General features: G+C 40.5%; 1 long non-coding RNA gene across 1 annotated transcript; it reads left to right on the top strand.

The window, feature by feature from the left end:
• Positions 1-4,074: 4,074 nt before the first annotated feature.
• Positions 4,075-12,753, top strand: LOC140197265 (uncharacterized). Its single transcript, XR_011885900.1, has 4 exons — positions 4,075-4,126; positions 5,338-5,395; positions 7,225-7,343; positions 11,778-12,753. It is a non-coding gene; the product is annotated as an uncharacterized lncRNA (long non-coding RNA).
• The last annotated feature ends 2,250 nt before the right edge of the window (positions 12,754-15,003 follow it).

The raw sequence follows: 15,003 nt of genomic DNA on the forward strand, positions 1-15,003 counted from the left end.
CATTGGTTGTCAGTGGAGGAGACAGTTTAATATAGAGTGCATGATAACTGGTGAATTTCAGTTTGACAAGGATGTGTTTTGAGATCTGATCTAGCATGTTAGGTTTGAATTGTAAAGGATGTAAGAAATGAAGTCAATCAATTCAATTCAATTTGAACTCTTGCGACTATGAATTTGTAATGCTTTGCCAGGATTTTCTGCATTTATTTCCGACCTTACACTTCCTTAATTGGCTGTTATTTATTTTGTTTCTTTTGATAATTCATCTTCTATTTGATGTAGGTCTTCTTCAAACTCTTTAGCCCTACAATCTTGTATATCACTTCAACCCTCTCTATGGTTCCTGTATTCACCTAATCTGTTATTTGGCAGTGCTCTATGCAGTAAATTGTAGACCACAGGCCTCATTAACTTCTGGTTAGCGATGAGTGTGTAGTATTCACAAGCCAGGTGTTATCTGATCAACCTACTGTCTATATCCCCTGTTGTTTACATGGTGAATTAATTTTTTTGCAAAGAAAACATCAAACCAGCTTGCCCATTTTAGGATATTAATAGTCTCAAACCCTTCCTCTTTCACTGCATTCTTGAATGGAAATTGGTTCCATCACATTGGAATCTTCAGCACTTGACCATGGAAAGTCAACGTGGATTTTCATAATCAATAAAACATTTTTTTTCAGTTCTTTACCCTGCTTCTTGTTTTTCAGCTAATTTTGTGCCTCTGTTGCCACTTTCATTTTATTCTCAAGAGCTTGCTTTTTGCAAATGAGTTCATTAAATAATACTTATTTAAATATTCATCAATGCTTAATCCCAGTTTTTCTCTCCTGTCTTTGAAAAATAGACTTCCTCTTATATAATCAGCATCTCTTCTTTTTCCACAGCCCATTAAATTTATTTTCTTTTTCATTTCCTCCCCCATTACTGTTACAGGATGTTTGACAGAAAACATCATATTTTATCAGGGATCTTCAATTTAGTGGAGTTGCACTGAATACAGCATTACAGTTTTGTAATGAATGATAATGCTTGACATTAAAATATGAAGATTATCCTTTCTCCTGCTCACAAGTGAAAATTAAATGATGTAACCACCAGAGTATTTTGTCTGTTATACAATCAACTTTATTACTATGGTTATGTGGCAAATAAGTGAAATGAATGAGGAAGCAGCAGCTGAAGATGGAAGAATAGAAAGATTATGAAAAAAGACCTAGTGCTTTCCCAGCGTATATGACGAATAAACTCTTCTCGGGCTTCCAGCTGGGTACAGGTATCAATTATAACTGATGTTTCCATGACAAACTCTGCCACCTTTATCAGAGCAGATTTCTGGGCACGTCTAGTCCGGTGGTATTTATACCCCCAAGGTCCATCCGTCCTGACTGGTTAATCCTCATCCAGTCAGGTTTCTGTTCTCCCACCTTGCTTACAAACAAATTCCAGTTCCTACTTAGAACAAGACATTCTTCTTTGTTTAAATTGTTTTCCTCTAGTTTTATTCAATGGCTTCTTTACCAGGCAGCCCCAAAAGCCATTGGCGCAACAAAGTAGTTTTGTGCCATCAAAGCCAATCCTATGCCATTGCGAACGCAGTGTGTTGTTACCACCAATTTCTCCAGCTGACCAAAATGTACACACCTTCTGTGCTTCTTTGTGCAGGTTTCCACCATGCATCCTGTCTGGCCAATATACGTTGCTCTGTATTCACAAGAAATCCTGTAAATGTCAGTTGACCTGATCCCCATGTCATCTTCGGCCTGCATAAGCAGTGATTGGAGCTTTCTTACAGGTTTGTGGATGGTATTAATCTGGTATTTTTTCAGGTTCCTGGTGATTATTCCTGAAACAATGGAAAAATAGGAAGACAAGCCTATTTTTTAGCGGCAGGTACATCCTCGTTGTGAGGTTTCTTAGTTTTTCCCTTGGTTCTTTTAAGGGCTCCATTGAATTCCTTCACCTTGTATCCATTCTGTCGGAACGTCGTGTGTAATCATCTTATTTTCCCAGGGAGACTCTGTTGGTCTGAAATAGCTTTTGCATGGTTAATAAAAGTAGAAAGAGCTGCTCTACATTGGGAAACATGATGGTGGCTGTTATTGTTGCCAAATAAGTCTGTGTGAGTGGGTTTCTGATCAACGTCATGTCTAAGGCTACCATCCACTTTGTATCTTATTAGAATGTCCAGGAATGGGAGGCAACCATTCTTCTCCATCTCCATTGTAAATTGGATGTATATTGTTCAGGTGGCCAAGGAACTGTTGGAGAGGCTGGTATCCATGAGGCCACACTATGAAGGTGTCACTGATGTAGCAGAAGAATCATTTTCCTGCGTAATGGTGATAAACTCAGAGCCCTCTCCTCAAAGTCCTCCATGTAGAAATTAGCAGTAGCCAGTGACAAGTGCGATCCCATGGCCACTCCATCCCTTTGTTCGCAGTGGTTCCCCTATAGACAAAGTATATCGATGTAAGGGTGTGTTCAAAATGCTCAATGGTACCCTTATCAAACCTTGACTACAGGAGGATCAGGTTGTCCTCAGTGAGAACTCTTGTGAACAGGGACACCACTTCAAAACTGACCATTATGCCCTCCGGGGTCAGCTGGATGATGATTATCATTTTAACAAAGCCAGTCGAATTCATGATGTGGTGCTCACAGCCCCCAACAAAGGGAGACAGCATGGTTGTTGAATGCTCAGTGAGGTGGAGGTAGTAAGTCGGAGAATATATTCCACAGATGATAGGCCTCAGAGGGCAACCATCCTTGTGTCCTGGTGAGCACATAAAGTCTTGGAAATGGTTGCCTCCCATTCATGGACATTCTAATATGATGGAAGCCTTGGACAGGGCATCTATCGAAATCCTACTCACACGAACTTATACCTCAACAATTACAGCTACCATCATGCTTCCCAACGTAGAGTGGTTCTTTCTACTTCGATTAACTGTTTTGGACCTAGAGAGTCTCCTGGAGGTAATAAGACGATTATGTAGGACGCTCCTATAGAGTGGCTACAAGGTGAGGGAAATCAATCGAACCCCTAAGAGGGCCAACAGAGAAACTAGGAAACCAAGCAACGAGGAGAAACTTGTGGCAACTCTGTGTTTTCCCTACATTTCCAAGATTTCTGGAAGGATCACCGGATCACCAGGATCTTGAAAAAATATTGGATTAATACTAATCACAAACCTGTAAGGAAGCTCAACTCACAGCTTTTGTGGGTCAAAAATGACCTGGGACTCGGGTCAGCTGGTATTTACATATATCAGTCAGAGGGATGTATGGTGGAAACTCGTATCAAGGAACTCAGGAATGTATCGGCGATGGAAGAACACTGCATTTGCACTGGCCATAGGATTGACTATGACAGCACAAAACTACTGTGCCATGTCAATATCTTTTGGGACCGCTAGCTGGCTGGCGAAGAACGTCTCGCTCTAAGTATGAACTAGAATTTGATTTTAAACAAGGTGGGAGGGCAGAACTTGCTTGGATGAGGACTAACCAATCAGGATGGATAGACTACAGGGGTATAAATACCACCAGACTAGACATGCCCAAGCACCTTCCCTAATGAAGTTAGCAGTGTTTGTCATCAAAATATCGGTTATAGTCGGCACCTGTACCCGGCTGGAAACCCAACAAAAGTTTTTTCATAGAAGGACCATGTTACTCAAGTTGATAATTAACAAGAAGTCAGGAAGATTTGTATGTGTCTTCAACAACTATCAACACCCTTTGATCATACTCAATAAATTCAATGAAGATACATAGTGTTAATATCATCACTGAGGTAGTTACATAGATTTTCAAGTTTTGATTTATTCTTTTGAAGCTAGTCTCTTTAATACTGATAAACAGATTACTGTTCTCTCTGCCCTTTTAAAGGCTATTCCTTCTTGCTGGTTCATGTTCCCCAGGCATCTATAACTCTTCACCGTCTCAGGCATGAGGTTATTACTCAGCGAGTTTGGGTGAAGTGTTTCACTAAGCTGGAATTTCGAACAAGTTTTGTTCTTTTCCCTTAGGGCTTTATCAACATTGTTCAGCAGAATCTTTACTGCACCAGCCATGTAAGTACAGTGGGGAGGAGAACAGCTTGGAGGTTGAGATCCTAATGGTAAGTGATTCACCTCCTTACTGATTTCTATCAAGTACAATGCACAAGTGCCTGTTAGAGTGCTTTTCACTTGTCTGAATGAGTCTGACTCCAGTGACAGTGAGGTATTGCAGTGTTATTCTGAATGAAGCAACCTCCTTGATTTTGACTCTATTCATCATCCTGTACATTCTCTTCCATGTCTGCCCGTGCCCTATGGCTTTAATCTGAACCTTCTACAAAAAGCACTGTGGCTACTCATTCAGGTGACTCTACCAGCACCTCTCAGTCAGTCCCAATACAAAAACAAAAAGGTAATGCCTCCAAAACACCTTCACCTGTCTTTTCCATCTTTCTGATGAAATGTTGAAGAAAGGCTCATTCTGCAGCCTCTCTTAATAAAACCAATCCCAAAGTGCTAGTTCACAAAAGGAGTCAGGGAACCAAGGGAAGGAGATAGAGAGCCAAGGGAATGAAATAGATTGTGTTTGATGTCAAGACAGCAACCCATCCATCACTATCAGCAAAACATTAAGTTCAGGTAATGCGGTATATACATAGCTGTATCAGTGGTGCTGAAGTGCAGATGGTTGAAATCTTCAAGTAGCTCAGTGTAAATATCACCAACAATTTGTCCTGGTTTAGCCACATTGGTCTTTGGTCCCACCGTTAACAGACTCTGGAATGGTCATCTCATATGATAAACACTTGCCTTCCCATTCTTGCTTATCATAACCCTTGCACTTTACACAGCTCTTTCTCTGTTACAACAAATGTATATTCCGTATTCAATTTTTTTTTCCACTTGATGTACTTATGCGTGGACTAATCTGTCCAGATGGCATGCAGACAAAAGCTTTCTCTATACTTCATTGAAAATAATAAAACAATATCCAATATCCAAATTCTGATCACTTCACTAACCTCACTGAAACACTCATGTTAGTTGTTGTTATCACTTACCCAACACCATTAACACACTATCTGAATATTTACATTGCTTATTGTGACGCTTGCCATTTTCTACTTTGATTTTCATCTTAAAAGAATAGCTACAGTTCAAAAACCCTTCAGGGCATTAGGACCTCTTAATCACATAAAAAATATTCTTTCTTCACTCCACCAAAGCACCATTTCTTGTTTTCTCCCAATGGCTCACTGTGACTGTGGTATATGATCATCAGAAGTTGTGGAGAAGCAATTTAATCTTGGATGTTTGTGCTTTTTCATAGTAGCTGTCCACCAGTTCCAAAACCCCACTACAAAATGAAGAAACGTTTCATAAGTTGGGTAAGTTATGCACCATATAATTTCTATGTTAGTTTATTGCAAATAAACTGAGGTCAAATATTTGTCCTGTTAACACAGTTTTTTTTTCTTGTTTTTCATCAGTTTTAATGATCCTTAATTAAAGTCTTATGAAATTAGAATGCCCATGGAAATTTTGTCCCAGGTTATTAACTAACATTTTAGTATCAGAGACTTAAGTGTTACTGTGCCTTTCCACTGCTCTAAAACTGACAATAAATTATGAAATTTGATTGACAAGAAGGAGGATGTTTAGCCCTATCAATCAAAAATTGAACTATTTAGGTTACTCCAGTTTCTCAGGTTTGACTCCTCAGTTTTCTAGGTTTCTTGTACTCATGTGCTTATGGTACTTTTTAAATAAAGGCAAGTTAGTGCCGCTACACCTTTTGACACAGTGAGAATTGAATTGAATTGACTTTATTTCTTACATCCTTCACATGCATGAGGACTAACAATCTTTATGTTACACCTCCATCTAAATGTGCAATGTGCAATCATAGTAATTTATAATAAATAGAACAGTCAATATCATATACAGTACACTCAAATCAGTGTGAGTTCATCAGTCTGATGGCCTGGTGGAAGAAGCTGTCCTGGAGCCTGTTGGTCCTGGCTTTTATGCTGCAGTACCACTTCCTAGATGGTCCCCAGTGATCCTACAGGTCCTTTTTACATACTTGTCCTTTTAAACGTCCTGAATCATGGGAAGTTCATAACTACAGATGCGCTGGACTGTCTGCACCATTCTCTGCAAAGTCCTGCGATTAAGGGAGGAACAGTCCCCTTACCAGGCAGTGATGCAGCCAGTCAAGATGCTCTCAATTGTGCCCCCTGCAAAAAGTTCTCAGGATTGGGGGGCCCATATCAAACTTCCTCAACTGTCTGAGGTGAAAGAGGCACTGTTGTGCTTTTTTCACCACACAGCTGGTGTGCACAGACCACGTGAGGTCCTCGGTGATGTGGATGCAGAGGAACTTGAAACTGTTTACCTTCTCAACCCCAGATCCATTGATGTCAATAGGGATCTATTGCCTGTTTCCATTTCTCCTGTAGTCCACAACCAACTCCTTTGTTTTTGCGACATTGAGCTCTTTACATTTTGGATAATAACAAAATTCCATACTTCCACTTTAATCTGTTCATCCATTAATTTAAATGTTTGCCACTTATTCTGTCAAGGGAAAATTACTCCTCTTCAGCTTGACTCCTCAGTTAAAGTACATTTCCCCTTATTCATCTTTGCTTTAGAGAAAGAAACTCCAGCCTGGACAGACTTCACTTGTAACAATAATTCTCCAGCTATAATGTGGTCTTCATAAATGCTGTCCACATTTACTGTAGTGTTATCACATCCTTTCTATTGTGAGGTAATCAGAGCTATGCATTGTACTCTAGCTGTGCCCCAGACAGGCTTTGTATATACAGTTCTAACTTGACCTTCAACCTCCGGTACTCTATGCCTATAACCTATAAAGATAGGGACAGAGAAATAGCATATTTAAAACTATCTTCAAATATTGCTACTTGCAATTCTTATTATTTATAATTAATTTTGTAGATGTTATTAAAGTAAAAGCAGAAAAGAGAACCCTTCTAACAAGGTAGACAAATAGAATAATTCATTCATCACTTTGGGAACATATTTGAAGACATCTACAGTCGCCTCTTTCTTTCCAGGGAAAGACAGCTTTTATCATCTAAGGTTACATAGCAGAAGGAAGGCCAACTGATATTGCTCAATGAGGGAGTGTCAGCATTAGTTACGCTGCATAGAATTCAATGTGAATATGTTAATGTATTCTATAAAGGTGGACTATGACTTCTGGCATTGCTACAATGAACCCCAGTGCAGACTTAAGGAACAGCACTTCATCTTCTGTTTGAGCATGCTTCAGCCTTTTGGACAAGTTGAATTATACAGCTTCAGGTAACTTGATTTCACTGAACATATCAGTCACCCATCTGTGCAGATCAGCTTATTTCAGTATTTCTCTCTAGGAGTGGAGGACATGCTCAACTTGATCTGCTCCTTTGTCGTCTTGCTGTGCATTTCACAACTCCTATATTTATTAACTCTCCATTCCACTCCCACATTGACTGTCTATCCTTTAACTTGACCTTCAGCGTTGCTTTAAGGAGGCCAAACACAAAATGGAAACACATTTCATATTCCACTTAGGTAGCTAAGAACTCAATAGTACGAGCGAGTGTTCATCTAACCAGTGTTCTCCGCACACACACACACACTCATCTGTCCACCTAGTTTTGTCTGTATTTATTCCTCCCACCCATTCCCTCCATTGGATTCCATGAACCAATCACTCACTCCTTATCCTATTACCTACCTGCCTTTATTGAACCCCAATGCAGGGTCTCAACTCAAAATATCACCTCACTACTTTTGCCTCCACTAATGCAACTTGACCTGCTGAGCTCTTACTGTTCTGTTTTTGTTGTAGATTCTAGCATCTATAGTCTCTTTGTCTTGCTAATTTCGTTGAAGTATGTTCTCATTCCATAACTAATCTTATTTATTCATTGACCAGATAACCTGGACAATACCCTTTTCTTGTGATCACGCTTGCTTCACTCTGTTAGAGGCACCTCTCCACCCCAGCCTTCCTGTAGTTTAACAAGTTTCTTTCATCTCCTTCTCTATTATGACAAAGGTGATTTCAAACATTAACTCAGTTTCACTTCCCATATTTCGTGCTAATTGTGGTTGCACAGAATTATAGGTGTTAAGTCAATTGATAATTATAAATTTGTCCCTGGTGTGTAGGTAAGAGGTGGAATTAATTAGTGTGACTAAGGACTTGGGTATTTTTTTTAATTACCAACTTTTGATGTAAAAATACTCTGTTTATGTGTTTTTTTTAACTTTAAGAATCTATGACTCTATAACTCAGTAATGTCAGACAACAAAAGTTCAATCAAAGAGGAAAAACAAAGTACTGTTTCACGTTCTACATTAATTTCTTTATCCTAAGCTATTCCCTGAAGGTTTGTTAAATGTCATTTCAAGGTAGGGCTGTTCCCTTTAGATCAAATGACTAGAGAAATTATCGAGCTGCAAGTTCACAACAGTAATTTAATTGAAATGACCTCAGCTGACGTGCTGAAGGTTGATCCAAACTGTAACCGTTGTGAATATATTTTGATAGAATTTCCTTGAAATATCAGATCTTCAGTTGATGTAGTCTCAATATTTCTTTCGAGACTGTTCAAGTGTACAGTACATTACACAAAATTAATGAATCGATTTAACTTGAACACAATGTAAAGCACGCTATGTTACTTTATGTGTTTCCATACAAAATAGCAGCATAGTTTGGGGAAAATACACATCTAGTCATTCCAAAGATCAATAAATTTTATTTGAAGGTCTTACCCCCAAAAAAGTCTTATCATGGCCTGATACTTACTGATACCACTCAATATCTTTAAATTCTATGCATATTTCCAATACAGAAAGGAGCGGAAAAGTAGATGCTTCCTTAAGTTAATCTTGGAAAAAAGTAAAGCCAATTTCATAAACAGTCAACTCCCTTTCTCACTCAAGCAACTATCGGAAACTGAATATGGCTATTGGCAATCTCAGTGTTATATGTGGTTCCAAGATGAGCTTAAGACCATATATATGAGGAATTCTGCAGATGCTGGAAATTCAAGCAACACACATCAAAGTTGCTGGTGAATGCGGCAGGCCAGGCAGCATCTCTAGGAAGAGGTACAGTCGATGTTTCGGGCCTAGACCTTCCGTCAGGACTAACTAACTCTCTGCTTTCCGCAGGAATCGCTCCCTACGCGACTCCCTTGTCATTTCGTCCCCTCCCCCCATCCCTCCCCACTGATCTCCCTCCCGGCACTTATCCTTGTAAGCTGAACAAGTCCTACACATGCCCTTACACTTCCTCCCTTATCACCATTCAGGGCCTCAGACAGTCCTTCCAGGTGAGGTGACACTTCACCTGTGAGACGGTTGGGGTGATATACTGCATCCAGTGCTCCGGATGTGGCCTTCTATATATTGGCGAGACCCGACGCAGACAGGAAGATTGTTTTGCTGAACACCTATGCTCTGTCCAGCAGAGAAAGCAGGATCTTCCAGTGGCCACACATTTTAATTCTATATCCCATTCCCATTCTGATATGTCTATCCACGGCCTCCTCTACTGTCAAGATGAAGCCACACTCAGGTTGGAGGAACAACACCTTATATTCCATCTGGGTAGCCTCCAACCTGATGGCATGAACATCGACTTCTCTAACTTCCACTAATGCCCCAACTCCCCCTCGTACCCCATCCGTTATTTATTTATATACACACATTCTTTCTCTCTCACTCCTTTTTCTCCCTCTGTCCCTCTGACTATACCGCTTGCCCATCCTCTGGGTTTCTCCCCCACTCCCCCTTTTCCTTCTCCCTGGGCCCCCTGTCCCATGATCTTCTCATATCCCTTTTGCCAATCACCTGTCCAGCTCTTGGCTCCATCCCTCCCCCTCCTGTCTTCTCCTATCATTTTGGATCTCCCCCTCCCCCTCCCACTTTCAAATCTCTTATTAGCTCTTCCTTCAGTTAGTCCTGACGAAGGGTCTCAGCCTGAAACGTCCACTGTACCTCTTCCTAGAGATGCTGCCTGGCCTGCTGCGTTCACCAGCAACTTTGATTTGTGTTGCTTAAGACCATATATTCCTGCTTTCACCAAAACAACATGTTTCTATCTGTATAACATCACTTGACACAACACTTTTTTCTGTTCATCTCATGATGAAATACTTGCCCATTCCTTTGTTGCCTATGCAAATGACTGCTTCCCTTTTCATTTTTGTAAACCTGAAGTAATCCAGATTTAAATCTGATTTACACTGACCCTTTTTCATCACTACCCTGACCCAAAATGTTTCTCAATTAAGCAGAACTTCCTAGCTTAATTTTTCAATGTCTTCATACTCTGGTCTACTCCTCGCTCTGTAATCCTCCCTATCTTGTAAAATACTGAGATATCCTTCACAGAACATATAGAGAACATAGAACAGTACTGCACAGGAATAAACTCTTTGGCCCACAATGTTGTGCAAAACCAAATAAATTAGCAATTAACACACACAAAATGCTAGAGGAACTCAGCAGGCCAGGCAGCATCTATGGAAAAAAGTACCTCCTTTTTTCCATAGATTTTGCCTGGCCTGCTGATTTCCTCCATCTATGGATTTCCAGTGTCTGCAGATCTTCTCTTGTTTGTAAATTAGTAATCAAATGGCTAACAAAACTAATCTCTTCTGGCTGCATAATTTCTATGTCCTATCATATTCCTCACATTCATATGACTACCTAAATGTCTGTTAAAAGTCTCTGATGTTTCTGCCCCTACCACTACCCCTGGCAGCGCATCCTAGGCACCCACCACTCTCTGCTTACAAAACTTGCCCCTTGCATCCCCTTTGAAAGTACCCTCTCTCACCTTAAATGCATGTCATCCAGTATTAGACATTTCAATTCTTAGAAAAAGATATTGTCTGCCTACTTTATCTATGCCTCTCATAACCTTATAAATGTCTACAGATCTCTACTGAGCCTCTGCCACTCCAGAGAAAAAAACTCAAGTTTCTTACTAACTCTTCCTTCTGTTAGTCCTGATGAAGGGTCTCAGCCTGAAACGTCGACTGTACCTCTTCCTAGAGATGCTGCCTGGCCTGCTGCGTTCACCAGCAACTTTGATGTGTGTTGCTCAAGTTTGTCCTGTGTCTCGTTGTAGCACTGTCCTCCTCTAATTCTGTCTTCTTGAAGATTCCTGACTTGAATTATTCTTCCGTTGGTATCAGAGGTTTCAACTTTCAAGGATCTGATATTCCCTCCCTAAAACTCACTAAGAATCTACTCCTTTCTTTCCTTAGGATGTCCTTAAAATCTATATCTTATGTCCAACTTTTATTATCCTATGTGATTTTTTATCCTCTCTCTTATGGAATGTTTCTTTCATTAGTTGTGCCATGTAAATGTTCTCTCTCTGATCTTTTAAACTGATCCAATATTCATTCATAGCCAACAAAATTAGCTATGCCATCAGATTCTACCAGCTGCAGTAGTTTGGGAGAGTTCTTCAAATTGCTCTTTATCCAATCTCAGTAAATGTTCTGTGAGGTATGTTACAATCCAAAGATATTTGATTCAGTTAAGAAAAAGTGCCTAGCTTGGACCAATTTGACGGATCATGATAAAGTTCAGAGTAACTCAATGTTTTTGAATTAGATTAAATACAATGGAACATGAGGCAGCCATATTAAATTATTTTAATTTTGGTTTTAAATCTATTTTCTAATGCATTCTGAAAACTTTTATGTTTACACCCTTACATAGCCCAGGGAACGTGGGAAGAAACAGAAGAAGTTGCATTCTGATGTGCTGTCTGGAATATTTCATATTTGCAACAATGGAAATTAACATTGACACAAATTTTACGTCCAACTGAAACAATGCAATTCCAAGTGTTCTCCAAGTGCAGTTACCTGATACTCCCAGAGATGAAACTGTACTCCCAAATATTCAAGATTTCTTATGTCATTTTTTATCTTCTTTTACAAACGAGTATTAATATTAGATGGATCGTTGGTAAATGCTGTTGGTCAATTAGTTAATGCTTAGAATTGGGAAAATCTAAAAGGAAAAAAAATGTTCCAGGAATAATGAGCAGAAAATACATAGAAACATAGAAACCTAGAAAACCTACAGCACAATACAGGCCTTTCGGTCCACAAAGCTGTGCCAAACCTTAGAACTACCTAGGCTTTACCCATAGCCCTTTGTTTTTCTAAGCTCCATGTAGCCATCCAGGAGTCTCTTAAAAGACCCATTGTTTCTGCCTCCACCACTGCCGCAGGCAACCCATTCCACGCACTCACCACTCTCTGTGTGAAAAAACTTACCCCCAACATCTCTTCTGTACCTACTTCCAAGCACCTAAAACTATGCCCTCTTGTGCTAGCCATTTCAGCCCTGGAGAAAAGCCTCTGATTATCCACACGATCAATGCCTCTCATTATGTTGTACACATCTATCAGGTCACCTCTCATCCTCCGTCGCTCCAAGGAGAAAAGGCCAAGTTCACTCAACCTATTTTCATAGGGCATGCTCCCCAATCCAGGCAACATCTTTGTAAACTTCCTCTGCACCCTTTCTATGTTTCCATGTCCTTCCTGTAGTGAGGCAACCAGAACTGAGTACAGTACTCCAAGTGGGATCTGACCAGGGTCCTATAGTCATAGTCATAGTCATACTTTATTGATCTCAGGGGAAATTGGTTTTCGTTACAGTTGTACCATAAATAATTAAATAGTAATAAATCCATAAATAATTAAATAGTAATATGTAAGTTATGCCAGGAAATAAGTCCAGGACCAGCCTATTGGCTCAGGGTGTCTGAACCTCCAAGGGAGGAGTTGTAAAGTTTGATGGCCACAGGCATGAATGACTTCCTATGACACTCTGTGTTGCATCTCGGTGGAATGAGTCTCTGGCTGAATGTACTCCTGTGCCCACCCAGTACATTATGTAGTGGATGGGAGACATTGACCAAGATGGCATGCAACTTGGACAGCATCCTTTTTTCAGACACCACCGTCAGAGAGTCCAGTTCCATCCCCACAACATCACTGGCCTTACGAATGATTTTGTATATAGCTGTATAGCTGCAACATTACTTCTCGGCTTTTAAACTCAGTCCCATGATTGATGAAGGCCAATGCACCGTTTGCCTTCTTAACCACAGAGTCAACCTGCGTAGCAGACTGCAAGATCCCTCTGATCTTCCACACTGCCAAGAGTCTTACCATTAATGCTATATTCTGCCATCATATTTGACCTACCAAAATGAATCATCTCACACTTATCTGGGTTGAACTCCATCTGCCACTTCTCAGCCCAGTTCTGCATCCTATCAATGTGTCACTGTAACCTCTGACAGCCCTCCACACTATTCACAATGCCCCAACCTTACGTCATCAGCAAATTTACTAACTCATTCCTCCACTTCCTCATCTAGGTCATTTATAAAAATCACAAAGAGTACAGGTCCCAGAACAGATCCTTGAGGCACACCACAGGTCACTGGCCTCCATGCAGAATATGGCCTGTCTGTAACCATTCTTTGCCTTCTGTGGGCAAGCCAGTTCTGGATCCACAAAGCAATATCCCCTTAGATCCCTTGCTTCCTTACTTTCTCAATAAGCCTTGCATGGGGTACCTTATCAAATGTCTTGCTAAAATCCATATGCACTACATCTATGGCTCTACCTTCATCAATGTGTTCAGTCACATCCTCAAAAAATTCAATCAGGCTCATAAGACACGACCTGACTTTGCCAAAACTATGCTGACTATTCCTAATCATATTATGCCTCTCCAAATGTTCACAAATCCTGCCTCTCAGGATCTTCTCCATCAACTTACCAACCACTGAAGTAAGACTCACTGGCCTAAAATTTCCTGGGCTATCCCTACTCCCATTCTTGAATAAGAGAACAACATCCGCAACCCTCCAATCCTCCGGAACCTCTCCCATCCTCATTGATGACGCAAAGATCATTGCCAGAGTCTCAGCAATCTCCTCCCTCACATTCCACTGTAGCCTGTGGTACATCCCATCCGGTACCGGTGACTTATCCAACTTGATGTTTTCCAAAAGCTCCAGCACATCCTCTTCACTAATATCTACATGCTCAAGCTTTTCAGTCCGTTGCAAGTCATCCCTACAATTGCCAAGTTGCTTTTCCGTAGTGAATACTAAGCAAAGCATTCATTAAATACATTATTTTTTTTTCCTTTTGTTTGTGTCCACACTTATCATCTCTCCATCACTGTACATCTGTGAATTCTAGTGAGGTATTGACAGCACCTCATGAACATAAGAAATTTTGCAGACACTGGAAATCCAGAGCAACACACATAAAATGCTGAAGGAACTCAGCAAGTCAGGCTGCAGTTATGAATATGAATAAACAGTCAATGTTTCGGGCTGAAACCCTTCACCAGGACTGGAAAGGAAGGGGAGACACCAGAATAAAATGGTAGGGAGAGGGGACAGAGGACAAGCTAGAAAGTGATAGGTGAAGCCAGGTGAATGGGGGAGGGAGAATGAAGAAAGAACCTGGGAGGAGATAGGTGAAAAAGGTAAAGGGAGGCAGAAGAGGGAAACTGATAGTGGAATGGGAAAACCAGGCCAGTACTGGACCTCAAGAGAGAGAATTTGTGGAATGCCTAAGGGATGGCTTTTTAGAACAGCTTGTTGTGGAGCCCACTAGGGGATCAGCTGTGCTGGATTGGGTGTCGTACAATGATCCAAAGATGATAAGCAAGCTTAAGGTTAAAGAACCCTTAGGGAACAGTGGTCACAATATGATCAAGTTCACTTTGAAATTTGAGATAGAAAAAATAAAATCCAATGTGTTGATATTTCAGCAGAATAAAGGAAACTACAATGGCGTGAGAGGGAACTGGCCAAGGGACACTAGCAGAAAGGACTTCAGAGCAACAATGGCTAGAGTTTCTGCAAAAAATAAGGGAAGTGCAAGACAGAAGTTTTCCAAAT

Source organism: Mobula birostris, chromosome 5 (assembly GCF_030028105.1).
Source record: "Mobula birostris isolate sMobBir1 chromosome 5, sMobBir1.hap1, whole genome shotgun sequence".
NCBI classification, from domain to species: domain Eukaryota; kingdom Metazoa; phylum Chordata; class Chondrichthyes; order Myliobatiformes; family Myliobatidae; genus Mobula; species Mobula birostris.